Source organism: Lactuca sativa, chromosome 9 (assembly GCF_002870075.4).
Source record: "Lactuca sativa cultivar Salinas chromosome 9, Lsat_Salinas_v11, whole genome shotgun sequence".
NCBI classification, from domain to species: domain Eukaryota; kingdom Viridiplantae; phylum Streptophyta; class Magnoliopsida; order Asterales; family Asteraceae; genus Lactuca; species Lactuca sativa.
Window position 1 is genome coordinate 21072090 of NC_056631.2, and position 27657 is coordinate 21099746.

Genomic DNA, 27657 nt, shown 5'->3' on the forward strand with positions numbered 1-27657 from the left:
GCGTTACTTGAAGTTAGTGGAGAATCCTCAAAGAAGAAGAAGCAAACTCAAAAGGCAGAAAAACTTCAGTCTTCTAAAGGGTCAAAGGCTGAAGAAGTTGAGAAAGAAGGGCCTTCTACCAAAACTAAGAAGGAGATTATACCTTCAAAGTCAGGGGTATTAAATAAGCTTCGCAAATCTTCACAGATAGTGACTACTTTTCCTACTATTCGCAAAACAGAGGTGAGTAGTAAGGGGGCAATGTTTAGAGATGTTCCGACTCCTTCTTCTCCTGGCTCAAGGTGAAAAAGAGCTCAAGAGGTTATGAAGCATATAAAACAAAAGATTTACAAGAAACGGAAGATGATTGTTCGCAATGAAGCATCAGATGAAGAAGTTGTTCCGGAGACTCCACCTGTTTCCATCTCCGCAGTGGTAACTGTTTCTCTTCCTATCACTTCGCAAATTTCCACCACCACATCTATTCCACTTGAAGTAGTCACTACCAAATTAGTTTCTGAGGAGGTACCTACTTCGGATATGGTTGTCAACGTATCTGATACGGGGGCGCCTATCACAAGTGTCGAAACTACCATGCATATTATCTTATCTGCTTCATTACTCATCTCTTCTGCGAATGTATCTACTTCATTACCACCATTTCTTCTTCCAAACACTAATATCACTACTTCCTCAAATTTTTATCATCCTTTACAACATCCATTTACCACCTTATTTCCATCACAATCACCCGAAACTCCACAACCTTCGCAACCTATGTCTGATGATGAAACCGAAGGAGGCGGTTTTGGAGGGACATTTGAGGCTTTACATTTCGACTCAGAGGAGGAGGAGATACCTGATCATATGCTTATGTCAGGAAAGCAATTCAAAATCCTGAATCGAAAGTTGAATGCTATTATTCAGTCACAAGCTGATTCTGGCACAAAGTCATCTATCTCAGGATTGGAGGTTGAATCTATGATCAAAGCTGCTGAGAAGAGAATAATCGAGAAAGTTGATCATTCTGACAAGAACAATGAGCTTCGCATTCAAGCTCAAAGAAAATCGTTTGATGGGGTTGTTTCTGAATTGAAAACTGTTACAAAAGAACGTCATGTTCTTTTTGTACAGGATGTCAAGAAGGTCAGAGAAGATGTTAATCTTAAGGTTGAAGAATTAAAGAAGGAGATTGCGAAAGAGCTTAAAGATCTTAATTCTCAAAATTTGGAGGTGCAAAAGAGGGTTGATGTGGTTGCTACAGATCTTAACAAAATTATCACTGATTATCAAGCCCCTGCTCCAATTATCGAAGCCAAACAAAAGGAAAATATAGAGCAGCTTGATAAACTAATTCAGTTGGTGACTGAATTAAAAACCTTGGTTTCGCAAACTTCTTATCAATCAGTTCTCACTCCTGAATTCTTAACTCTCAAAGTCAACACTCTGGAACAAGCAATTCAGAAGGCATTGACTCCAATCACCAGCTTTACTTCTATATTACCAAAGAATGCCCCACCTGCTTTCACAGGGGTGCAAGGGGGAGAGAGAAAAGGAAGTAAAGACGACGATGTGAAAACAGTCGGAAAGCTGATCTCTACTCAAATCAAAAAGTCTTTACCAGTGCTCACAAAGCCGATTTCCTCAACAGTAATTACAACAAGACCAATTACCAAAGGAATTTCAATTGGTTCAAAAGAAGGGGGAAGCTCAAGTGCGAAACCTCAAACTGAGGATATTGGTAAAGGGAAAGGGATAGCATATGAAAAATCAAAAGAAGAAAAGAAAGCAGAAGCAGAAGTTGAAATGGAAAGATTGAGACAAGTACAGAGTATCATGAGGCAAAGAGCAAGTGATCCACCAACAATGAACAAGAGTGATCCTACGAAGCTATATTCTTATGAGACCATTGAATCTAAGGTGGTGGGAAGTGAAATGTTTGAATTTGAGAAGAAGCCGAGAAGGAGCTATGATGTTGCAAATTCGGACAAATGCCAACTGGATTTTCCGATAAACGAAATGATGTTTATTACGGTGCAGTACAAGATTAGTGAACAATTTGAAAATGCTGATGATTACACTCACATGAAAATCAGATTTCATGCTGTACTGGCGAAAAATCAAGATGAAGTTTGGTCCTTAATGAAGATTAAAAAGGTGTTAACAATCAAGAAGGATGTGATGTTCGAGAACATGCTTCAAAATTTTCGATATTTTGTTATTCGAGCTGATGACAAGCATTATGATTTCACCATAGCCGATTTTCCCTTGATGAATTGTAATGATCTCATTCAAGTGGCCCTGATTCTGAAACACATGCAAGATAACAAGCTGAAAGGATATGAGACTGATTTATTCAGACTTGGTTTCGCACATATCAAGATATTCATAGACAACTACTATGATTGCTTGGCGTTAACTGATGAAGAACTTGCATCAGGTCTAGGAAGGAAAGTGACTGTTCCTTGGGAGTCTACTTTGACCCAATCGGCATTAACGAAGTATGCTGATGGAGAAATTTGCCTTAAACCCTTCGGCATGGTGTTTGCAGGGAAAGATACAAAGGGGAAGCCAAAGAAGTTTTTGTTTAAAGTCTCAGAGATAGAAAGATATACTTCTTCGCAATATACGAATTTCATTGTTCGTATGAACAATTGCAAGAAGAACAACGAAGGAGACAAGAAGGAGCTTAAAAAGATTATTACTTGGTATGCTGAAATTCGAAAGACAATACACTTAGCTGTTTAGAGTCTCATAAACTGAATAGTTTCGACTGTTTACAAAGGGGGAGAATGTAGAGACTAGATGTTGTAAAAGTCGAAGTTTTTGTTTCTTTAGTTTCGCATGTTAGTGATTTTACTAAGTCTTCATTTGTGCGAAGCGTAGAGTTCAGGACTTAGTATATTTTTTGTACACTCAGGTTGCCTATAAATAGGGACTGAGGTTAGAAGTAGAGAAAAACTCGTGTATTCATTCTGCTTAAACTCCGTAACCAGTTCTTCATTAATATAAGATCTGATTAATATTTACTCTATGTGTTCTTACTTTTCATTCAAATAATCATGATTGCTTTCTGAATCTCGATAACAATTCTCTTCAGTGTGCGGCCACACACTCCATATGTTGGAGTGTTTGGCTCAATTGCAAGGTGTAGAACTCATATACACTCATCCCAAGACCCATATCTTGATTTCATTAGGCTTAGAACACCCGAATAGACTCTAAACAAGGCTAAAAGATAGCGAAAACGAGTCTAACTTTGATTGAAAAGAATGTCGACACACGATATAAATTCTGGGTTGTCACAAAGGTGATATATATAATAAGGAAGTGAATTTCCAATTGCTGCTCTTGCCCTTACATCCAAATTTACTAGCCTCTTGTCATCATTGTCGTAGCTAGATTCTGGTTTTTGCTTCATTGGACCGATAGGAGCATTGTTGACAATTGGTTGGAAGATGGGAATATGAGGTCCGGTCTTGATAATCTTGACCATCTCATAATCCATGGTTTCCAGAACAACCATGGTCTTGGTCTTCCACATGGCGAAGTTATGTTCGTCGAATGGATGGATCTTATTGATGCCAAAAGACTTCACATTGTTGGCATATGACATGATTGCTTGAGTGAATCGACAAACCTGCTCTGATACCAATTGAAGGTTTATATTTGGTCGATCGGATTCACTTCAAGTAGAAAACAGAAAATACAAAGTTAGAATATAAGGAATACATAAGATAGAGTAATTGTTCAAAAATCCATGAACAAAATAGATGTTACCTCATATTAAGAAAACGATTCATGAACACAGTTAGTCCATTAACAATTATACATAATATATACCGCTAACATTTAATTAGTCCATTAAATTTACTAGGCGTCAATTAGGTTTAAAAAAAAAGATGTTACCTTAGATTAAGAACAAGATTCATGATTCCATCCGGTTGCCGACAAAGTTCCAGTAGCCCATTCAAATTAGTTCTCAACGACACACATATATGAAATCAAACTAATAAAAAACCCAGGGTGAGATGCATATGAAGGGGCTGATGTATACAAGAAGGAGGTGATATTGTGGATTAAAGGAAATGCATCCGAAGGCACTGCTATATGGAAGGAGTGGTGGTGAAGGGTGGCTGTTTGTGGAGGTGACAGCAAGACGCCCCGACGACCTCTTTTGATTTGTGTGGTGGAGGTGTGCAGCGATAATGATAACCTGGTGAAGTTTTTTTTTCCTTATTATAGGGCTTTGATTTTGATTTGCCTTGTTTAAAGGGATAATTAATGAAAATTTCAAAAATGGTCACTGTGGTTTGTAAAAAATAGCAAGTTAAGGATATCTTTTATTAGGATAACACGGATGATCCCTTTTGTCGTTAAAACTAACTTTTAAGTGGTTAGTTTTTCTAAAATGACTGATTTACCCTTTGGACCAAATTTGAAATATAAAAATACTACAAGGACCAATACTACAATTGTATCTTATTTTGATTTTGTTTTATTGTTTCCGATTGTTTTAGATAAGTATTGTTATTAATATATAATTTATGTTTTTGTTTATTATTTTTAATTCAATATTTAATAGTTTGGGTTTCATCTTCAATCTAAATCATCTTCATCATCCACGTTTAGTTTTGACGATTTTCTGGAATGGGGAGGATTTATATCGATTTTCTACTTTTTTCCATACGAAAATTTAAATCTACTTTTTTTTCCATATCAAAATTTTATTGAAATTAAAAACAACATGAAGTTGGCAATACAAGATAAAGAACAAAAGTAAAACAAGAAGATAGAAGTATAATAAGAAAACAAAACAATAATATAGTGTATTTAATCCTTGAGCGCACCATTCATGGAGTGTATTTTATCCTTCACATCACTCGAACCAAAATATAGAGGATCCACCATAAAGGCAATGGATTATGGCAGGACAGTAGAGTGTTACATTGAAAATCAAACACCTAAAAATATCTTCATTATCCTCGACCAAAAGGTAGGCAATGAACTTGAAATTAGAATGAAATATACTGCTGTATATTCAATGAAAAAAGAAGCTAAAATAAAAAACCAAAGTTATTCCTTAAAACAACAAAATTCTATCTTGGATCTTCACATATGTAGCGAGAAATAACACCGAACCTCTTCTGATAAAAAAAAGTCTCCAATAATTAGCATAAAATTCAACTTCAAACCAATTCCTCTCCACAACCTCTTCAATTTGGATGCAATTAAATATGAATTCTATATCTGTCAAGAAATTAAGCTCTCAACCACTTGTGATTCCATTTATTGTTTCCAAGTATGAACTCGGAAATTCTAAAAGGCATGCCAATGCTGCAACACACTTGAAATGTTTTCACAAAAATAAAAGGCATAGGAGGCAACATAGAGATACAATGTTTAGAGTAGAAGATGCCATTAGATGCCCTGACCTGCAGCCGATATCCCTACCTTTTAAGCTATTGTAACATTCTTGTTTCTTGACAGTGATCAACATCTATTGGATCCACAAAAAATCCAAAATTTGGTGCTTGGTAGTCTATCTATCAGGGGCAGAACACAAGCATTATAAGTTTATAACTAAGGGGGCCGAAATTAAAATTTCAAAACAAAACTATATAGGCAAAAAAAATTGTTCAGAATGATCACATATCAAAATTTGAAAGAAGAAAAATAGTAACAAATATTGTTATATTGCACTTGAAAGTGGAACTTGTCAATCTTTTGCATTTTTAAAGTCTTGTTGCAGCAGGAATACTAAACGTTGGGTTCTCCGCAACAGAAATGCTAGACGTTGGGGTATTTTCATCCAAAACAATCTCTAATGGTTTTATAGATTCTTGAATAAAATGAATATGTTTTCTTTTAAATAACCGGACAATAATCGATTGGTTTTTTATGTTGATATGTATTATATAAATTAATTAACTAGCAATTAATAAATAACAAAGTATAATACTAATACTAAAATAAAATAACAACTAGAATTTAATAAATAGATGTTATTGAATTTTCTTTTATAACTATATGAAAGCCTAAACTAGATAATATGGTTGTGATTTTTATTAATTCCATTATATACCAATATATAAAATATATAAGTATATTCGTTTTAGACTTTTAGTGTTTACATATGGATTTTGCATACTATAATTCTCTCTCTCTCTCTCTCTCTCTCTCTCTCTCTCTCTCTGTATATATATATATATATATATATATATATATATATATATATATATATATATATACTAGGTTACAACCCGTGGGAACCACGGGTAAAATATATTTATAATTTTATTAAATTAATAAGATTAAAGTTTTTTAAAGCTTTTGTATTAATTGTTTAAAATTAATATTTGATATACGTTATATATGTGAAGACATTTAATATAAATATGATTTATAAAAAGAATATAAATTTAAATAGAGTATAAATATGTATTGTGAATAATATATAAAAGATAATATAAATAACAAAAATATATTATTTAGTTAAACTTTAAATCTATGACGAAAACTAAACCCTTTAGTTGTTTGGACCCTTTTTGTTGAATAAGATTAAACATAGCTAATTTAGGTAAATTTTGTTATCATGATTTTATAGTTACAAATATATATGTAGTAAATTTCTCAAAAAAGTAAATTGTGGTAAAAACAATTCATCGTAAATGAATGATGAGATGTGATCACAAGTGGTTACGTATCATTATAAAAAATATAAAGATAATCTGATAGTTAAATTATTGAATAAACGTTAGTTTCAGCTATTGTCGATTATTGAACAGACGATCCTTATTGTAGGATAACAAACTAAAAACTTATTTTCCAATCGAATATAAGTAAAACTTTTTAAAACGATTGAATGTAAGAAAATGAATCATGAAAAGGGTGCCGTTTTTAATGGTTGGTAGTGTTTAATTATAACAATAATAATAAAATAATTATTAATTTTCATATGATTATGTATGTTAATTTTGTCTTATTATTATCGACTCTTGAGACACGATTTTGATCTAAAAAATTATTATTTACCAATCCATATTGTTATCAAATTCAACAATTTGTGGGTGTTTCTATAAACATTTTTTAACCAGTTTTTAATTGTTATCTGTAAAAATAATTTCAAACCACATATATATTTAAAAGTAATTAAATTTGAGTCAAACGCAAGAAACACATTTAGCTAGTCGACCAACTTGCAGAAAAATGTCATTCATTTGGTTTTCATAAAAACACAAAGGGGTTAGAAAGGAAACAAAATTAGTTTGATCCCTTGAAAATTTGTGGTATCAGCTGCAAAGTATTATATCAAAATTTGAAATTGTTAACAAACTTATGCACACTGATTCTTCAAAATGTAACCTATCATTAGTAGCACAAAATATGGATAGTGATATTTGTACCTTACAATAAAAAAAGAGACACATCTTTTAAAAAATTAAGGTCATAAACCTAGAAGGTCTATTCAATAATAAAAGTAACACATAGTGTAGCCTTAGTAAATGATTTTAACCACTTTTAACCCCAAAATCAGTAAGTATGATCATAATTATAGATTTTAATGGTTGGGATATGCCTATACTTCTTTACAGAAAATTATCACAATCTTCTAACATTGTTAGCACACCCATGAGTCATCCCATTAGTAAATAAATAACTTCAAGGAATAAAGAATTAAATAAAAGAACTGACTGCATGGAAATTAAAGATATAATTATATGAACCTAAATGGGGAACAATGTAGACAGAGAATGGAACTTGGAAGAAAATTAAAGATATGAATATAAAACCTTATTGGATGTTTTCCTCTTACTCAATCCAACAAACACATAACAATGTTGTCATTTATTTCAATTTAAAAACAGACATGAATGTTGTGAACCAATCACTTTCTACTTAATAAGAATATTTTAAATTGATTTTTATTACGAATGCATAATAGGTATATAAGTTAACATAAACTTCACATGGTGCTTCAATCACAATAAGATTACCTTTTGTCAAGTGTGGCATCAGATTTAGTGACAAAAATCCATGACTTCCCTGCTACACATGAAATTGGATCCAACAAAATATGGGAAATAGATTTTTTTTGGTTAGGTAAAATATCTAGTCATGGTTCTTGTACATGCATATGTGATTTGATTCATACACATGTAAATAGCACGTAATCTTAAATAGATTATCTCATTTAAGCATTTTCACAAACACTTGGCATACATGTAAGTATGTAACCTAAATAGCGATAAAAAATAAAACAAAATCACTCTGAATGCTGAAACACATAAACCATGGAATAGAGATTACAATACTTAGTAACAAATTGGTTACCACAGATCTTAATCGGGGACTTAAGTTCGAGAAAAGTAGGATGGTTAAGGAAAACCTCTTTGGAAGCAAAACAAGGCTTTCGGATCTCCGATTCCGAGAACGGAAACTGCTTTGGAATGGATCCAACCTTAACATTTTAAAAGCTTCTTGATGAACTTGTTAGCACCACATCCTCCATTTCCGCTAAAATTTTAAATCCCCGGGTTTCTAATTTTTTTCTGATCTTGATAGAGATGATGAAGTAAAATAGGGCATAGAAATACAATATGGTTTAAAGAGAGAGTAAGGTTATAGTAGAAGAAATGGAGGGGTTCAAATCAGACGGGAAGAGGTGACTTGGGGGTAACTTGGTAATTTAACTTTAAGGTTAGAAACATTTTGAAGAAGCATTTATTATATATATATATATATATATATATATATATATATATATATATATATATATATGGAAAAGTGAATATACCTTTAAGGGTATATAAGCTTAGGTACCCAAACTCACCATACTATGTCGTTTTGTATCATTTATATACATTGTAATTGTCTAATGTTCTTATAATTCAACTTTTAACTTGATTTATTTCAAAGATTTTTATAGATTTCGCATTTATCTTCCTTTTATATAATTTTCATTTTCAACTACAATATATATAACTTAGTAGGTGTTCGTAAAAAATGTGATGTAAGAGGAAAATAATATTGAAAATTTGAAAATTTTGAAAATAAATCAAGTTAAGGATTGAATTTTAAGAACATTATAATGAATATATCAAACAAAACGACGTATTATAGTGAGTTTGGGTACCTAAGCTTATATACCCTTAAGGGTATATTCACTTTTCCCATATATATATATATATATATATATATATATATATATATATATATATATATATATATATATATATATATATATATAATAGTAGCTCTTTTGTCATATGTCACCATATTAGACATTTTAATTAATATGTTGCCACTTATCAATCTATTAGTTTTCCATTTTAAATTTATTAGACCTCCTCATTAATATGATTCTATTTTAAATTTTAAATTTTAAATTATTGTTTTCATTAATTCACAAATAAAAAATATCTAATATATATTAGAAATTAATTTTATATATTTATTTGAATCAATGATTATAATTTCACATAACTAATAAGAAATTTCTCTTAAATTAATAATTTATTTAAAATAACTTATTAATAATTTTTAGTTTTTACTACAAAAATTTGATTAATTTTATAACCGTAGTTCCCACGGGTTATAAACTAGTCCCTATTCTAATAAAAGAATAAGTTTAATCTTATATTGACAAGTGTCATGCAATTAAAACCCCTCATTAATGTTATATATCATTTATCATGCCACTTGTCAACCTATTAATTATTCATTTCAAATTTCAAATTTTAAATTTTCCACTCTAATTTTATTAAATTAATTAATAATTGATTCTTCATTTTAAATTTCAAAATTTAAAATTTCTTTCTTTAATTATATTAAATTAATAACATTAGATTAAAAAATATAATAAAATTAATATAAACTAGAAAGGTATCCCCGCGTTGCGGGGATCGAATGGCCAACAGTATTTGCGGGCGCCCTCTCAAAGTTCGTTGCCATTTCTAAACAACACAACAAAACCTGATTTTATTAAATGTGAATATAGAGTCAAATGGAAATCTATTTAGTATAACATCCTACTTTATTTTGAAAAATATACCCAATTATATGAATGTTATACATAGGAAGAAAAAAGTCATTACTATAATTCGTTAGAGATCTTCTAAGTAAAGGTATGCAATTTGTTCAGTTAGCAGAGGCATGTCACAAAACCTGTAAACATTAGTGGAATTTTGGTGCCATTTTTCTTCCAAAACTTAATTAATTCTTCCAAATCCGCCCCTGAAGCAATGTCGCATATACCTCTTTCCATGGATCTTGTGACCCATTTGTAAAACATATTATTGATCCTACATTTTACATATTTCAAGAAAATTCAACAAAAACAAATTAATCCGAAAATTTACATGTAAATACTATTATTGGAAGTACCATTATATCTTTTTGACCAATTGTAAAGACTGGTTTCTGTGTTAAACCTTGAGCTTCTTATTATATAAATCACAATGCGCAACAAAACAATTCATATGAAAATTTATACCCCATATCCTAGGAATTAGGATTACCAACAATTCAAAAGCACATTATAGCTTAAAAATCCATACATCATGCGAATTATAAGGAACAAAAGAGAAATCCTTTCGATTTTGACTTCAAAGGAGTTAAGAAATTGCGGTGGTTAGACTGCACTATAAGGAAGAACCCCTCCTACCAGCAAACACTTGATTAATTTTAAATTTTAATAAACACCAATTAAAAAAAGTTTATAAAGCTAGCAACAATATAAACAATTCAATGAGAAATATTACATAAATGAGCACCTGAGCGAAGTTACCCTTTAATGTCTTTTTGCTTCCGTACAGCAAGAAAAGCCTACAATTCATTTTCAAAGGCATCATTTGGGAACATCAGCAGCAAAGCAATTACATCTTGACCCTACAATCAAATTACAAATAGGTAATTTTGTCATTTTAATGATTATCCCTTTTAACTTAAATTTTTTTTTCTTAAATAAAACAATTTAGGAGGTTGTAAGATTTAAATAGACGTTGGGCAACTTTCAAGTCTCAAATTGTTTCATTTTTTGCCGACTTTTAATTTTTCATTGTTTTTATTTTTAACAAATTAACATAACCCAAAATCAACTCACTTTTTGGTAAAGAGGTCAAAATTACACATTTTACCTCATCATCTTCATGTCCGGATTCCCTAACCCATAGATTCCCATCGGGGTCCACAAATGGAAAATATTAGAAGCTCAAAATGTGAAGATACCTGAGAAAAAAAAAGAAAAAAAAAACTGATTTTATTGATAAATTTAGTACCCTTGGGATTTAAGAACTGGATAACTGTTTCATCCTTAAAAATGTTAACTTCCTCAATTGTTGGTATTGCGTTTACACCTATTCTCTTCAAAGTGCGGGTTGGACTTTAAAATCATACATATCTACATATTATATCAAATGGTATTATTTATTTATAATAACACAATGGCATTGTCGGGTGTAAAGGCTTACAGGATTATCTATATTATTTATCTGTAAAGGTGAAAAGAGGAGAACCTTGGTGCACTTCAAAAACATGATAGGGAATCTGAGTGGAAAAAAACCAATATAAGTTAATTATATGTGTATCTTCATCATACCAGAACAACACAAAAAGTATAGATTAGAAAATAAAAACTACCAAAATTTCAAAAATAATAGCAATCGGTGTGAATAGAACTGAAATTTGATTTATAAACTAAGAAACAAATCCCAAAAATGATTTGGAAAAAAGTTGTACACGTTTTAACTCTTGGGTGAAAGTACACATCATTTTAAAATGTAGTTTTGCTCGATTATGGTACCCAGGTTTGTAGAATCCTCCATCCCCTATACCTAGCTCCCTGCAAGTTTTTACTATTTTCACCTGAGGGGTAAAAAGGGAAAGTAATCAGCATCATGTGATGACCAACAATCACAGGTATGTTCTCATTCAATCAATCATCAAAAGAAATATAGCCTTTCAAGAGTACCGTTCCAGACCTCAATATATTGATTTTGGCCCTTCTGCTTCGCGTTTATATTGATTTCTTTTTTCTCTGTTTGTTGAAAGTAGTCAAGGTTTTAGCTTTACAACCCCAATTTTAACCTTCTTTGGACATATGTGTAGTGGGAGTAAAGGTAGAAAACAAACGTTGGAAGGAGGTTTATATCTTGAGCCGCTACATATAAAAAAAAAACAACGAATAATAAGCCAAGAAATCACTAACAAAAAAGTATAATATATTGGAAGTGTATAAAGCCAAACAAAAACAAAATTTGCTTTGTAATTGGATCATATTGCTATAATATAATAGATTTTGCAAAGTAATATCCACAAATGTTGAATTTCACCAAAGTTACACCAAGGGCAAAATAGTCATAAGTTGAGTTGGATAGAAGAAAGCTGTCTACTGAATAAAAATTTACTATTTATGTGAAGGAGCGACCATTTCGCTCTTTCGTTTAGAGTAAATGACTGTTTTACCCTTATGTTTAAAAGTGATGCTAAATAAGAAACGACTAATTATGTGTGAAATTTACAATTTAACTCTTCTAAGAGAACCTTTATGCCCTAATATGCAACCCAATTCTTCATTACATATGGATGAACCAAGATGATATCCACCAAAGGGAGTTCAAGCTATCACTTATCACATAAAAACAGTCAACATATTATATTTAATTTAGATTAATATGTTTAATAAAGCAAAATAATATTTATCAATATTAGCCAAATCATTGTCCTTATCATATATGAAACTGTGGCTAATAAACCTACACTTGGTTATATACTCATCGGTATTTACCATATACAATTCTATGTTCACCTAACAACGAACATATCACCCATTAGTTGTAAACGTTAAACCATTCTTAGGAAAAGAACCTAATCCCCAATGATAATTTGGTATTTTTTTAACTGAAACCATTGATTTGAGACATGAAAGCTTATGAACAAACCAGAAACACATCGTATGAATCACCCATGAAGAATGTACCATACTCTGATTTGGGAAAAAGTAGTTGAAAGTTTTCAATTCTTCATATTTCGACTTCTGTATTAGCTGTTAAGTGAAAAAATAACAACAGATGCAAAAGAGTACGCTAAAATAAATTGATGTTGGGTATTAACTACAGATACATGTAATAAGTTTACCTTTGCACAATGTAAGTACAACCTCAACGCCAATTCAGGTGCCGAAACATATTAAAGTGCCTCAATTGTCTAAAACTGAACCCAAGGGTAAATCCATAAATGTACAATACTGCTAGCTTTCCATAAACCCATAAGAGGTATATGCTGGTCCACCTAATGAAGCTAACAATAAGCAGGTATATACGTATATGATGGTCTACCTAATGAATTTACATGTTTTACTAACTCTACTATGTGTATCTTTCCTAACGTCAATATATTTTGACTCTCTATTATAGGGTTCCTGGTTAGATATATTAACTGGTGTTAAAGGGTAAAAATGGAAATATAGAAAGATAGAGCCAGTAAAGCAATAAGATAAAAGATTCAAATGAAATTATAGATAGAGTAGGTGGAACTATATGGTACATTACCAACATAACAGGACTGTCAACTGAACCTCTTGTATTCCACCCATACACACATACACTGGAAAAAAAAGACCATTCAAACAGCAAGAGTAAGGTTTCTGAGACAAAAGAACAAAAAGAAATTGAAGAAATAGGTAGATGAAGAACAAAACTGACAATTACTTCAAAAACTAAACTTTACAAACTTCAGCATGTCAATTCAAATTGAAAAGTAAAAGGAACAGAACAGGAAGTAGTACGACACCGCCGTTTTCTACCTCCGTAGCCCATCGGCACGTCTTAATATCCCTGATTCAATCGTAAACGACGGTGACCTACATGACCTCTCCTCCGATTCGATTAGAAAGAAGGCCATAGAGGTCGGAGGTACGGTCGAAGACGTATGTGTAGAAAAGAAGTTATTGATCAAAAACAGATAAGGTAATTGATTGATGTAAACTAACAAATGAAATACATATAACGGCTAGGGTTTCATATTATTATCAAAGAGAAGTACAAATACAATGAAAAGGAAAGACATAATATATAGACAAGCTAATTAGGGTTTCCTAGCGAAAAGGCCCAATCATAAAACCCAATACAAAATAAAGCCCAAAATATTATTAGGTTAACATCCCCCTTCAAACTCACAATGCAACAGCAATAAGCATTGAGAGTTTGTCAGACAGAAAATGGAATCGATGAGCAGTCAACGGCTTCGTAAGAATATCAGCAATCTGCAAAGAGGAAGGAACATAAGGAAGGGAGATAGTGCCCTTCTGGAGATGATGACGTGTGAAATGACAGTCAATCTCAATGTGCTTTGTGCGCTCATGAAACACTGAATTCTTGGCAATCATTATCGCACTCTCGTTATCACAATACAAAGGGGTAGGCTGAGAGATGTGAACGCCCATATCTGCAAGAAGCCATCTCAACCAAACAATCTCACAAGTGGCGATAGCCATGGCTCGATACTCAGATTCTGTAGAAGATCGAGAAACAACATCTTGTTTCTTGCTTTTCCATGATATCAATGAATCTCCAAGAAAAACACAATACCCAGTAGTGGACTTACGATCATAAATATCACTATCCCAATTTGCATCACTATAGGCACGCAACTCAAGAGAGGATGAAGAAGGAAACATAAGAGTGCGGAACTGAGTACCACGTAAATATCTCAAAATACGAAGAACAGCTCCCCAATGAACAGTAGTAGGAGCAGTGACAAACTGGCTAACCACATGAACTGCATGAGCAATATCCGGTCTAGTGACAGTCAGGTAAACCAAACTCCCAACAATGGTACGATAAAGACTTGGATCTGATAATGGGACACCATCAGTTGGAGAGTACTTTGCATTACTCTCTATTGGCGTATCAACTGTTCGATTATCCGTGAGTCGTGCACGTTCAAACAAATGTGAAATATACTTCGTTTGAGATAAAAGATAACCCTTTGGAGATTGAGCAACTTCAATCCCCAAGAAATAACGAAGTAATCCCAAGTATTTCATAGCAAAACGGTGAGCCAAATCACGCTTTAAAGACTCTATACCATCATAATCATCACCAGTAATAATCATGTCATCGACATACAAGGAAAGAATAATCCGCCCTGCATTCGTACATCGAATAAATAGAGCCGAATCATGGTTACTTGGTTGAAAACCAAGAGAAGTAATCACCGTAGAAAATTTCTCAAACCAAGCACGAGGGGCTTGTTTGAGGCCATATAGAGCCTTCCGAAGTCGACAAACTTCACCTGGTCGGTGAGCAATACCAGGGGGAGGAGACATGTATACTTCTTCATGAAGATCGCCATTCAAGAAAGCATTCTTGACATCCATTTGATAAATCTTCCATTGACGAATGGAAGAAACTACAATCAAGGTGCGAACAGTCGTCATTTTTGCAACAGGAGCAAACGTCTCCTCATAATCCATACCATACTTTTGCGCGTACCCTTTCGCAACAAGTCTAGCTTTATAGCGCTCAACGGATCCATCAGACTTTGTTTTGATTTTATAAACCCAACGACAACCAATCGTGTGTTTTCCAGGTGGAAGCGGAACCAGATCCAATGTATGAGTCTGATAAAGAGCTGCAAGTTCCTCAGCCATAGCGGTTTGCCAAAGGGGATCAGAAATGGCCTCTTTATAGGATGTTGGCTCAGAGAGACGATGTACATTAGCAATAAAAGAGGTAAAAGCCGGTGAGTAAGAGGAATAGACAAAGTCAGGAAGCTTTGTGGACTTCTTATTACGATAAGGTCTCGATGGAAGGGGGTCTTGATGATTTGTAGGCAGAGGATCAACGATAGGTGTTGGATCAGCCACATGTGGTGGATCAGCAGCAAGTGGTGGATCAGTGACATGTGGTGGATCATCAATGTCAATGCTAAACGGATCAATAGTACAAAGCTCCTCTCGGGTTGCATCATGTGACTGAACAGGAATGCTATAAAATGGAATATGCTCCAAAAAGGTGACATTGCGAGATACATACAGTTTCTAATTTGAAGGATCATAGCACCGATAACCTTTCTGACCAATACCATATCCCAGAAAAACACAAAGAGCTGATTTTGAAGACAACTTATCTCTCTTTACATGAGGCTTCAAGACAAAACATGTACACCTAAACACTCGTAATGAAGAATAATCTGGGAGTTGTCCAAACAACATTTCATAAGGAGACTTCCCTGAAGTGTACGCAGTAGGAATGCGATTAATAACATAAGTAGCGGTATGAACAGCTTCTCCCCAAAACATATTGGGAACTTGAGCAGAGAGTAGTAAGGATCTAGCAGTTTCTAGGAGATGTCGATGTTTTCTTTCTGCAACACCATTTTGCTGAGGAGTGTCTGTACAAGATGATTGGTGTATAGTGCCATCAGATGCCAATAATTGTTTAAAATCATTGGAGGTAAATTCTCCTCCCAGATCACATCGAAAACATTTTATGACAGCAGAGTGTTGAGTCTTGACAATAGCTCTGAATTCACTATATATAGTGAAAAAGTCAGACCTGCGCTTCATAAAATAAACCCACGTATAACGAGTGTAATCATCAATGAATGAAACATAATAGTTAGCTCCTGACTTGGAGGTTATCAGAGAGGGACCCCACACATCAGAATGCACAATATCAAAGGGATCAACAGAACGAGTGACACTTTTATTAAACGGTAAAGCAGAAAATTTTCCCAGTTTACAACCACAACAATCAGAAATATCATCAAAATTTCAAAGAGCCTAACACACCAGTGGAAACCAAAAACTGTAAACGAGACGCTGAAACATGTCCCAAACGAGAATGCCAAAGATAAAAAGGAGACGATGAAGGGTTTAAACGAAAAGACGACAAATCGACACTAGATGCAGCAACATCAGCAACATGTAGCTGCTCCAAGACATAAAGCTCCCAAAGTCTACGGCCTATCCCAATCACCCTCCGAGACCGAATGTCCTGTACACAGCAGAATGAATCAGAAAAGAAGACCTAACAACCAGATTTACAAAACTGACTGACCGATGCAAGATTCAAAGCAAGTGTAGGAATGTAATACACATCTGTTAAAGATATATAAGGAGTGACAATAGAACCAACACCCTCTACTGACATGGGTGTAGCGCTAGCAGACATAACAGAGACAGGTGTACGAGAAGATAATGAAGCAAAAGATGAAAAATGTGGTGACATGTGATGAGATGCACCAGAATCCAATATCCACAAGGATGAAGGAATACCTGACGTGTTGGATGAAGACAGACCTGAATGAGACATGGAAGCTGACATGGCAGTTGGATTGGTAGCTAAGAATTGTCTGAACCGCTCAACAATTTGTGGATCCAAGGCTGATGGTGGTGTGAAATTTGTTTCATTCTCAACTAAAGGTGTAGCAGCAGCGTACTGTGTTGGCCTAAAAGATGAAAAAGAGGGACGTGAATGTCCAGAAGACTTGTTCTGCTGTGAAGACTGAGAGTATGCTGGTGATCTTGTTTGTTGTTGCTGTTGATTTCCCTTGCTTGTCAGTAAAGGACAATTTGCCTTCCAATGGTTTTTCTTCTTACAGAAAGCACACTCATCAAATGCAACTCTGGGACGATTTTGGTTTGAAGATTGGGGTCGTTGTGAAACAGCAAAGACAGCAGGAGTGGCTGTCTTGGGAGCTTTGTCAACATGGGACTTGATACGAGTTTCTTCAGCGATTAACTCGTGAACAACCGAATCAACAGTGGGAAGAGGTGTACGATGCAAGATTGATCCACGCAGACCTTCAAAATCTGAACGTAATGCCATCAAGAACTGAACCAAACGTTGCTCTTCCCTTCTATCAATATAAGGCTTAAAAGCCTTCAACACATCAGGTTCTGTAAGAGCTAACTGATCCCACAAATCCGACATAGCTGCATAAAATTCCTGAACACTAAGATTGTTCTGTTGGAGGGCTCGAATATCAAACTCTAACTGATACTGCTTTGCAAAGTTAGACTGAGTATACAACCTAGCCAAGTGATCCCAAACCTCCTTTGCCGTGTCATACTTCGCCAACTGAGTACCAATAGACTGGATGACAGAATTATTAATCCAAGTAATGATCTTGGAGTTATCAGTCTCCCATGAATCCAGTAAGGTTTCATAATTAGCGGCCTTCTCGTCTGTTGGTTTCTTCTTGTCAACTATAACAATCCCCCACATAGTCTTGCCCTGCAAGAAATTTTTCATAACATAACTCCAATAGGCATAGTTTTTGCCATCAAGTTGAATACTAATGGACTGAAGAGAATCATCTCTTGGGGCCATATTTCAATATCAGTCAAATAGTAAATACGAGTAGTAGCAAAAAATGATCAAGATCTCGAAATCAACAAAGCTAGACGAAAACGAAACCCTCAAAACCGACAAACGAACAAATCAAACCAAACCAAATACAGAAACGAGCAAAAAAGGCATACCCCAAAATTGCAAATGGTGACAATGAACAGTACACGTGAATAGTGTTGATGAATAGTAACCGTGAACAGTAACCGCACGATGAACAGTGTCGATGAATAGTAATCGATGAACAGTAACCTCGCGATGAACAGTAACTCCGATGAACAATGTCGATGAACAGTAATCGCCCCCCAAAAAAACGAAAAACTACAGATAATCAACCGAGCTCTGATACCATGTAAACTAACAAATGAAATACATATAACAGTTAGGGTTTCATATTATTATCAAAGAGAAGTACAAATACAATGAAAAGGAAAGACATAATATATAGACAAGCTAATTAGGGTTTCCTAGCGAAAAGGCCCAATCATAAAACCCAATACAAAATAAAGCCTAAAATATTATTAGGTTAACAATCGAGACTGATGCAGACAATTGTAGGAATTTAGAAAAGAAAAATAATCAAATTGATAAAGGATTGAAAATATGCTTTACCCGGGGATGCTGTCCACCTAAAACACGATATCGGATAAGGAGTCTTACGCTGCTCTGGAAAGTCCGACGTGAACCCCGAGCCTCCGATAAATGGAATTTTTCAAGAACCCAGATGCAGGAGTCGATAGGGTTTTTAATTGGGGATTTTTGAAGCTATGTTTACCTTGATGATTCTTCTTGTATGTCGATTCCTCGACATCTCCGACCGGACGCCACTGCTGCCCTCTTTGGTGGTCAGCACCGTCTCCATCCGTTCTCTTTTTTCTTTCCACAGTTGCAAGTGACAATCGATTTAGGGATTGAATATGGTACAAATAGAGAAGACAAAGAGAAATGGTGAAATCGATCTATAGGGGTGGTGGGAAGCGGGGGAACATGCGACAGAGAAGCAAGCAATAAGGAGTATGAGTTCGATGTAGAAGAAACGGAGCGCCCTTATGTATTTCCGTGTTTCTCTTTTTCCATCTCTCTACCAGACGAAGAGTACACCACAAAGGGGCGACCGGAGGTCAACTACTCCTCTACTCAACAGATTCGCCACCATGAAACCATCCTCCCCACTTCCTTGATCTGTTGCGTTCGTGCTCCTCATCGGTGTACGAATAGAGGATCTGCTAAGAGAAACCTTGTGGGAGGATGGAGATGAAGAAGCGGTGGGAGATAAAGGAAGACGGTGGAAGGATCGGGATATCTTCTAATGCTAACCACGGTGGAAGTAAGTTACCGAAGCTACAGTATCCTGGTCAGGTACTGTTGAGAGAGAAAGCAGACCTTAGAGGAGAAGCGGAGGTGGAACAGTTCTTCTTCTATTTCGATGCTTTTAGAGAGAGACGGTGGGTTTTGGAGCTGATGGAAGCTTTTGATATGTAGCGATGGACATGTGGATGTCTATGGAGTTACTGGGTGATAATACGTGGAGTACCGGTATTGTATCGTAGAGACGGTGCATCATAGGGAGGACACGTAGCACCGACGAATAATGAAGAGGGAAGGAAAAAATGAGACATATCAACGGAACAATGCAGATGAATGTTCATGGACTAAATTGACAATTTGACAAACTCTTGTGGCAAAATCCTTGACCAATAAAAATATGTAAAGTTGTGGACCAATTCTGCAAATCCCTTAGCCACAGTAAGAAAGGAGTTAAAAAGATGGCAAACCCCAACAGCAACTACAACATAGTAGAAGGACTAAATTTGACAAAAGAGACTACACAATACTGTAGCTAAGGTCTGAGAACTTTAATATATTGTATAATTATAAAATGATATAACTCCACGTATTTATTTAAATCAACGATTATAATTTTATATAACTAAAAAAATATCTCTTAAGTAATAATTTATTTAAAATAATTGATTAATAACTTTGATTTTTTAATACGAAAGTTTAATTAATTTTATAACCATGGTTATCACGGGTTATAAACTTAAACTAGTCTCCCTATCTAATAAAAGAATAGTTTTATTCTCCTTTTGACATGTGTCATCTTATTAGCCCCCTAATTAATGCATATTTTATTCTTCTTTTGTCATGTCTCACCATATTATATTTATTAATTAATGCATGTCATTTGTGAACCTATTGATTCTCCATTTCAAATTTCAAATTTTAAATTTCTCATTCTAATTACATTAAATTAATAACATTAGAATAAAAATTAAAATAAATTTAATACAAATAATAAAGTGATATAATATCACATATTTATTTAAATCGATGATTAAAATTATATAGATAAAAAAAATCTTTTAATTAATAATTTATTTAAAATAATTTATTAATAATTTCGTTTTTATTTTAAAAGTTTAATTAATTCTATAACCGTGGTTCCCACGGGTTATAAACTAGTCTATTATAATAAATGAAAGTTTTTTTGGCCACATGTCCTCTTCTCCTTCATTTGAACACATGACATTTTCTAACATTTTTAAATTCTCTATTTTCCACTTGTCGTTTTATTGTATTTTTCATTTTATCAAATTAAAATTCCACATTTAATATGTAAGATAATATATATGTAAGGTATTTATTAAAAAGGGTTTATATATGTAATGTATCTAATACATTAAAGTTTCATTAATTTTAATAATTTAAAAGATTTTTCTTTTAAATTCAAATTGTTAAAATTTTATGTTTAATTTTTTTTTAAATAAACTCATGTAATACATGGGTCTTACACCTAGTATATAATAAAAGAATCTTTCCCATGCCACATGTCCATTTTTTACATTCAGGTTACGTCCAACTTCTTTTTATTTTCCCGCCCAAAACAATTTTAAAGATATATTTGGCAATTAATTAATAATTAATTTCCGTATTAATATATTTATAATTGAAATTGAAATTAAAAGATTTCGGATAATTTAGTTACATTTTAAAAGATTCCTTGATTATCTCTTTTAATTTGATTCATCGGTTATCCCTAATCACGACAATATCTCCCAAAATTTTGCCCATCTCTTTTGAAAACCAAATTGCTAATATAATCCGTGATTTTGAAATTCAAGATCAATATCTCCCTCGTCACCACCACTCCTACGACGTTGCTGCTCTTATTCTTCGCCACTAATATCGTTATCATTTATCTTACTCTTCAACTACATATTAGACAGGGAAGATATTCGAAGCCTCGCCTGCAATGACCACATAATTGTTCTACATAATGTAAAGTTTATTGTTTCTCATTAATTAATTAGTTATTGTTTTCTATTTCAGTTTGATATGAATTTGTCATTCTTGATATGCAAAATTGAGTTATTCCATCTTCTTCTAGGTTGTGGTTTTTTCATAAATGTTTTTAAGGTAAAATTGGTTACGAAGACCATGATTCGAGTAGGCTCCCCATAATGGTTCCTCATGCAAGGTATTTATGTTTTGTTTTGATTTTTTTATGTGTATGTAGTTCTAATTTCGTTATTTTTTGTGGAACAAAACTGGATGCCTAGGTTTTAATTTTGGAGATTTTTTTTTCTGTAATGACAATAGTCGATGATGGATTTTGGTTTTTGGATTAATCACAATAAGTTATTGGTTGTGTACTTTTCATATAAATAAAAAAAATTGGATTTTGGTTTTTGGATTAATCACAAGAAGTTATTGGTTGTGTAATTTTCATATAAATCAAAAAAAAATTGTCACCACAGGTTATTGGTTTGGAAAGGAATGGAGTATTCTTGAGAAAAACTTTAATGATATGTATCATAAATTGAGTCATTTATTAGTTTTATTATAAATAGAAATTAATAATTGATTTATTGTTAGGAACATACACAATATAGCATCACAAAGCAAGAAAAGAACGTATTCCACGACTTACATAATCGAAATTCTACATGTAAAAGCTAATTATCATGTATCTCTTATTAAGACTTAATTTCTAAAATATTATGGATTCTCAGTCACATGAGAACCCTATTGATGAATCACCCAATTTAAATATTTAATTACCTACGATTCATTATACAGAAAAGAAAAGATACCCACAATAGTTTCTTAGGAATTCTATTTGCAAGTGGTTTTATTACACATGGAGATTAAGCATTATGCCTATGTGAAAATATGAACCTCCATTCATCATACAACTTATCACATTGATTTATTTTATCTGATGCCTATTTTAGCTCATAAAGCAAGATTTACAGTTTTGGAATATGTCAATGGTGGAGAGCTATTCTAAATAATTGTAAGTTGCAACCAATATTTTTAATCACACTACAAGAAACTAGAGTATTACCGGCGACAAGTGTCGTCGCTAAAAGTGGGACTTGTCGCCGCTAATACTATTAGTGGCGACGTGTCGTCGCTAAAACGTCGACGTTGATGTCTCGTCGCTATTGATCGAGTTGTCGCCGCTAATACTTGTCTGTCGTCGCTAAAGACGTGTCGCCGCTAATACTTGTATGTCGCCGCTAAAGACCCGTCGCCGGTAATAACCGACCGTCGCCACTAAAGGCGTCGCCGGTATTGGTGTTTATATATATATATATATATATATATATATATATATATATATATATATATATATATATATATATATTTCACAATAAAATTGAAAAAAACTGGTATGATATTAATTAATCTAATCCTACATCATTCAATTCCAAAATATTAATACAGTATCCGTTTAAAATACTCGTCCGATTTAACATATAACAAAATAACAAAAATACTAGTCTAAAATACTTGCACAGATAAAACATAAAAAAATCCTACAACTATCTACTCGTCATCATCGCTCTCCTCGTTTCCTCCAGTTTCATTTCGTTGTGGCAACGAACGAAACCAATCTTCAAGCGCAGCACTACATGCCGGATCTTTTAACATTGTTTGAAGCATTTACAACTACAAATAAAACAACATAGTCTTATAAGTTAAACTTGCATTATAACATTCTATATACAAAATATACATTCCATATATCAAACTATAACCAAACTAACAATTACCAAGCTATAAAATACCAATATATCAAACTATAACAAAACTAACAATTACCAATATATAAACTACTATCAAACTAACAATTACCAAAATTTGAAACTATTACTAAACCCACAATTACCAACATTTTAAACAATTACCAAATTTAAATAGTCTTGTCACCTGTGATTGTGGTGGTGGTTGTGTTAGTGGTTGTTCCTGATCGTACATCGACACAACCGTGGAAGGTTTACGCCTGATGCCTCTGATATGGCCACGTCGAACACCCAATATTTTTTCAAAACAATTTTGTGTATCCTTCGGTGTTAGACCGTTGGCTTCAGAAGAAGCTTGAGTTTGTTGACTAATCTCAAAGAGTAAAACATTCTGTATTTTCAAAAAATAAAAAAATATAATAAAAATTAGATTACTAACTACCCCTTGACGATATAAGTACTTATATGAAAATACAAATTAACCACTTACGTATTGTTGCTCGACTGTAGGACTACTAAACACCCCATGGCGATCAGTATTGGCCTTACGAAATGCTTCGATTCGAGCAATGTCCTATTTAACATTAAAAATTAGATTAATTATAATTTAAATAAACAATTAAACATATCATAGCTTACTTCTTTGAAACATGCATTGCTATACGAGCACGATCCCCCTCTGTTTACAACTTGTTGTTGTGCACGGACTCCTTTGTTTGACGCCGAACGCTTTAGAAATTCAGGAGTTTGAAAATGCTCGACTGCTTGTGTCCAATTTTCACGTGACATACCATCGGGGGGTTGGCTAATGCCCTTGGGATATCTGTAAGCCCCCCGACATTCTCAAAATAAGTATGCGCTTTATTTTTCCGGCCTCTATAAATTCTTTGCAAAGTCGCATCAATGCTCTGCAACAACTGAGCACGCTCGGGATCCAAGTTAACCTTATCTAAATCAAACTTATTCTACAAATACAAAAAAGTTAGTTAGTTAAATACCAATTAGAACTAAATTTAAAATATTGTCCAAGTTACCTTTAAATGAACCACTGTGGCATTCCTTAAAGCGGGGGAAACATTGTCCCAACCAGATACGTTCAAAGGGATGTTCATCCATATATACTTCCCAATCTCATGGGTAAACCAATTACCATGGTTCCCGACAGGGGAATATGTCAGCTCCCTATCGAAATCCAAATCTACAGGCTTTCCCTTGTTTGCCCGTATTATCTTTGATAGTTGAATGTTTTTTGCTAGGCCTCTTCTTTTCTTAGAGAGCTCGGCTGAAAAATATAATTAAAAATATTAGTCACGATAGCTTATAATAAATGGATAAAAATATCTAACAACTATATCATAATAAGACTTACCATCCTGTTCGTGTTGACCACGTCCAAAGCCTCTGGGAGGTGGTGGATCCCCGGCTCTGTCACCTCCATGTCCTAAGCCCATAACATCCGCCATCACGTAGAAGAGTATCGTCCAACTAAACCCCATATATAGCCTGCAGAATTACAATATGAATAGAATTTACAGATATTACATATACAAAAATAATACGGTTTCTATTATAACATTGTAGTTTCCAAATTGCATACAAATACATACACAATATAACATCATACTTTTTTCCATTATTGCATCCTACTTTTTTGTTCAATTTTTTCCGTGCACAAATTCATTATACCAAAATATACTTCTAAATAGAAAATCATACAAATTCATCTAAATACATTTCCATGCACAAATTAAAATTACTACAAAAACTATAACTTATGAATTAAGAACTTTATCACTCATCATATGTATACCAAACTATTAAACCTAAATATCACATAATCATACATATATACAATAGATTCAATTCCATTTTTTCACTTTATTTTAGACATACAATACATCGTATTGTTTCAGCATTAAGACTATGTGATCAAGTTTAATGGGTATTCAATCTCTCATTGGTAAAACAATTATCAAATTTGAGTTGTCTTGGTTAACCCATTATTACAACTTACAAAGTAAGCATGTTGAGTATTTATTAGGTTAATCTTTATGGTGTGAAATGGTAACTCTATGGATCTTGTGCATGGTTAATTATAGCGTTGTACTTTAGTGTTATTTTACTTCAAAGAATTTTTGTAATTTGACAGAGCTACCCCATTATCGCAATAAAAATTACTGTATTTTGGATGGTGTTTCTACATTGGATAAATTTTTAAAATACAATGTTGTAATATGACGAAATAAAAGTGGAATGTTGTAATAAAAAAGGCAAGAAATATATAGCAACGGTCTATCATTTATTTATACGTTGCACCATCCTAATTTTGTTTTTTTGTTTTTCATATTTAAACATTGTACTTTTAGGGGCTTTCTTATTTAGGCATTATTTGTTATAATATCCTAATTGCAAGAAGTAGTATCATACTTTTGATTTGAAAAGTACAACGTATAGTAATCATTAAAAAAAAAGCAAAATGCTATAACAAAAAAAATAGCAACATACTTCCTTTTAATTGTTTACTATAACATCGTACTTAAATTTTATTTTTCTTTTTCCGGATAACACAAATAGAAATTACTTTTTTTAAATTTTTATTACAACATCTTACAAATCACCAACCGTGATTTCCACGGGTTATAACCTAGTATATATATATATATATATATATATATATATATATATATATATATATATATATATATATATATATTATCATTAAGTCTAGTCTATGTACTATACACTAATGTTATCATTTAGTCTAGTCTATGTAGTATACACCAATTTTACACTCCACCATCATCCATCATCTCTCATGTTTTCAGCATAAAGAAAGAGAAAGAGAGTAAAAGCCAAAGAGGGTTAAAGAGAGAGAAACGAGAGGGGAAAAAATACATGTTTACCATTGTGGAGAGGAGATCGAAGAGGTCAAGAGGGTATCGGAAGAAGAGCATTCACTATTTTTCCGGCACCATCACACGACGGAGAAAAGAGATCGAAGCGGAGAAGCCACGTCCGGCGACGAAGAAGCACCGGTCCGACGATCGGCGAGAGAGACCGGTGTTGGAGATGCAGTTGGGCGGTGGGCGACGGTGTTATTCCGGTGAGATTTTGACGTTTCCGGCGTCAAAATTTCTTGGTCTTTATTGTTTTCTTAAACTCAAATCTTTGAGTTAAGAATTTTATATCTCTGATTCGATTTTTTTCTTTTGTTTTATAGAGTTTAAGAGATTGTTTATTAGCTTAATTAGTTTCCTAATATCATATGGTTTCTTTTGATTTTATCAAGATTCTTTTGATTTAATCAGTGATTTTCGGAATAATTTTACGGGTTAATAACAAAATTTTGTAACTTACGTTACATAATCTCATAAGGGGCCAAATGAGCAAATAGCAAAATATAATGATTATTGGACTCATTTTATAAAAAAACTATATATATTTCAGGTATTAGGAGGCTGAAAACCGAGGAGGCCATGGCCCCTTCTAGCCCCTATAAGCGTCTGCCACTGTAGTCTATCATGAAGAGAGAGGATCAAATAGTAGCGTGACACATGTGTATTGCCTGCCCCAAACAATTTGTGGGAGTTAGGCATGGAAATTTGACCCGACCCATTGGGAAACCCGGTTGACCCGCCCCGATCGGGGATGGGTATTCCCCGCAAAACTGAGTAACGGGTATGGGGCCGGGGATCCCCATTTAGAAAAAATTGGGGATGGGGACGGGACCGGGTATCCTATTCCCCAACCCGCTCCGTCCCCGGTTATATTATACCCATATATATAGGGATGTTATTCAGGTCGGAACCGAATCGAACCGACCCGGATCCGAATAAACCGAAAACCGAATAAGGGTAATTGTATGAACCGAAAACCGAATCAAATAAGCAATACGGGTTCGGTTCGGTTCGGGTATTATTCGGTTCGGTTCAGTTCCGACCCGAATAACCCAAATAACATGTACAAGATGATTAAGATGCCGAATAACCCAAATAACATTTAGAATGTGATTATAAATATTGTATTTTGTATGACTTTTGTAGCTTATGATTTCATAACAAATATTTTAAAGAAACAAATTAAAAGATTGAGTAGTAGATTAACACATTCAAATTTCAATGAGTAACATACATAATACCACATTGAAAGATTGAGTAGTAGATTAAGATATAAATTCTTACTTGAGTTTCTTGATTTGGAACTCAATTTTCCATGACTTGAATGAAGTTTGATCACACTAGAAACTAGAAAACAAGGATGAGGAAACGATTATTTTTTCCAGACGCAAG

At 33.5% G+C, this 27657-nt stretch overlaps 2 long non-coding RNA genes across 4 annotated transcripts; both read right to left on the reverse strand.

The window, feature by feature from the left end:
- Nucleotides 1-4774: 4774 nt before the first annotated feature.
- LOC111880071 (uncharacterized) lies at nucleotides 4775-8666 on the reverse strand. The gene is made up of 2 exons (XR_002846328.3): nucleotides 7977-8666; nucleotides 4775-5525 (listed from the first exon to the last, which is right to left on the reverse strand). It is a non-coding gene; the product is annotated as an uncharacterized LOC111880071 (long non-coding RNA).
- A 1797-nt stretch (nucleotides 8667-10463) lies between these two features.
- On the reverse strand, nucleotides 10464-14438 carry LOC128129306 (uncharacterized). 3 transcript variants are annotated; one of them, XR_008227146.1, is made up of 6 exons: nucleotides 13117-14438; nucleotides 11961-12139; nucleotides 11783-11844; nucleotides 11496-11526; nucleotides 11118-11208; nucleotides 10464-10869 (listed from the first exon to the last, which is right to left on the reverse strand). It is a non-coding gene; the product is annotated as an uncharacterized LOC128129306 (long non-coding RNA). The 3 variants fall into 3 exon arrangements; XR_008227147.1 differs by lacking the exon at nucleotides 11496-11526; XR_008227145.1 differs by having other exon boundaries at nucleotides 11118-11526.
- Between the last annotated feature and the right edge of the window lie 13219 nt (nucleotides 14439-27657).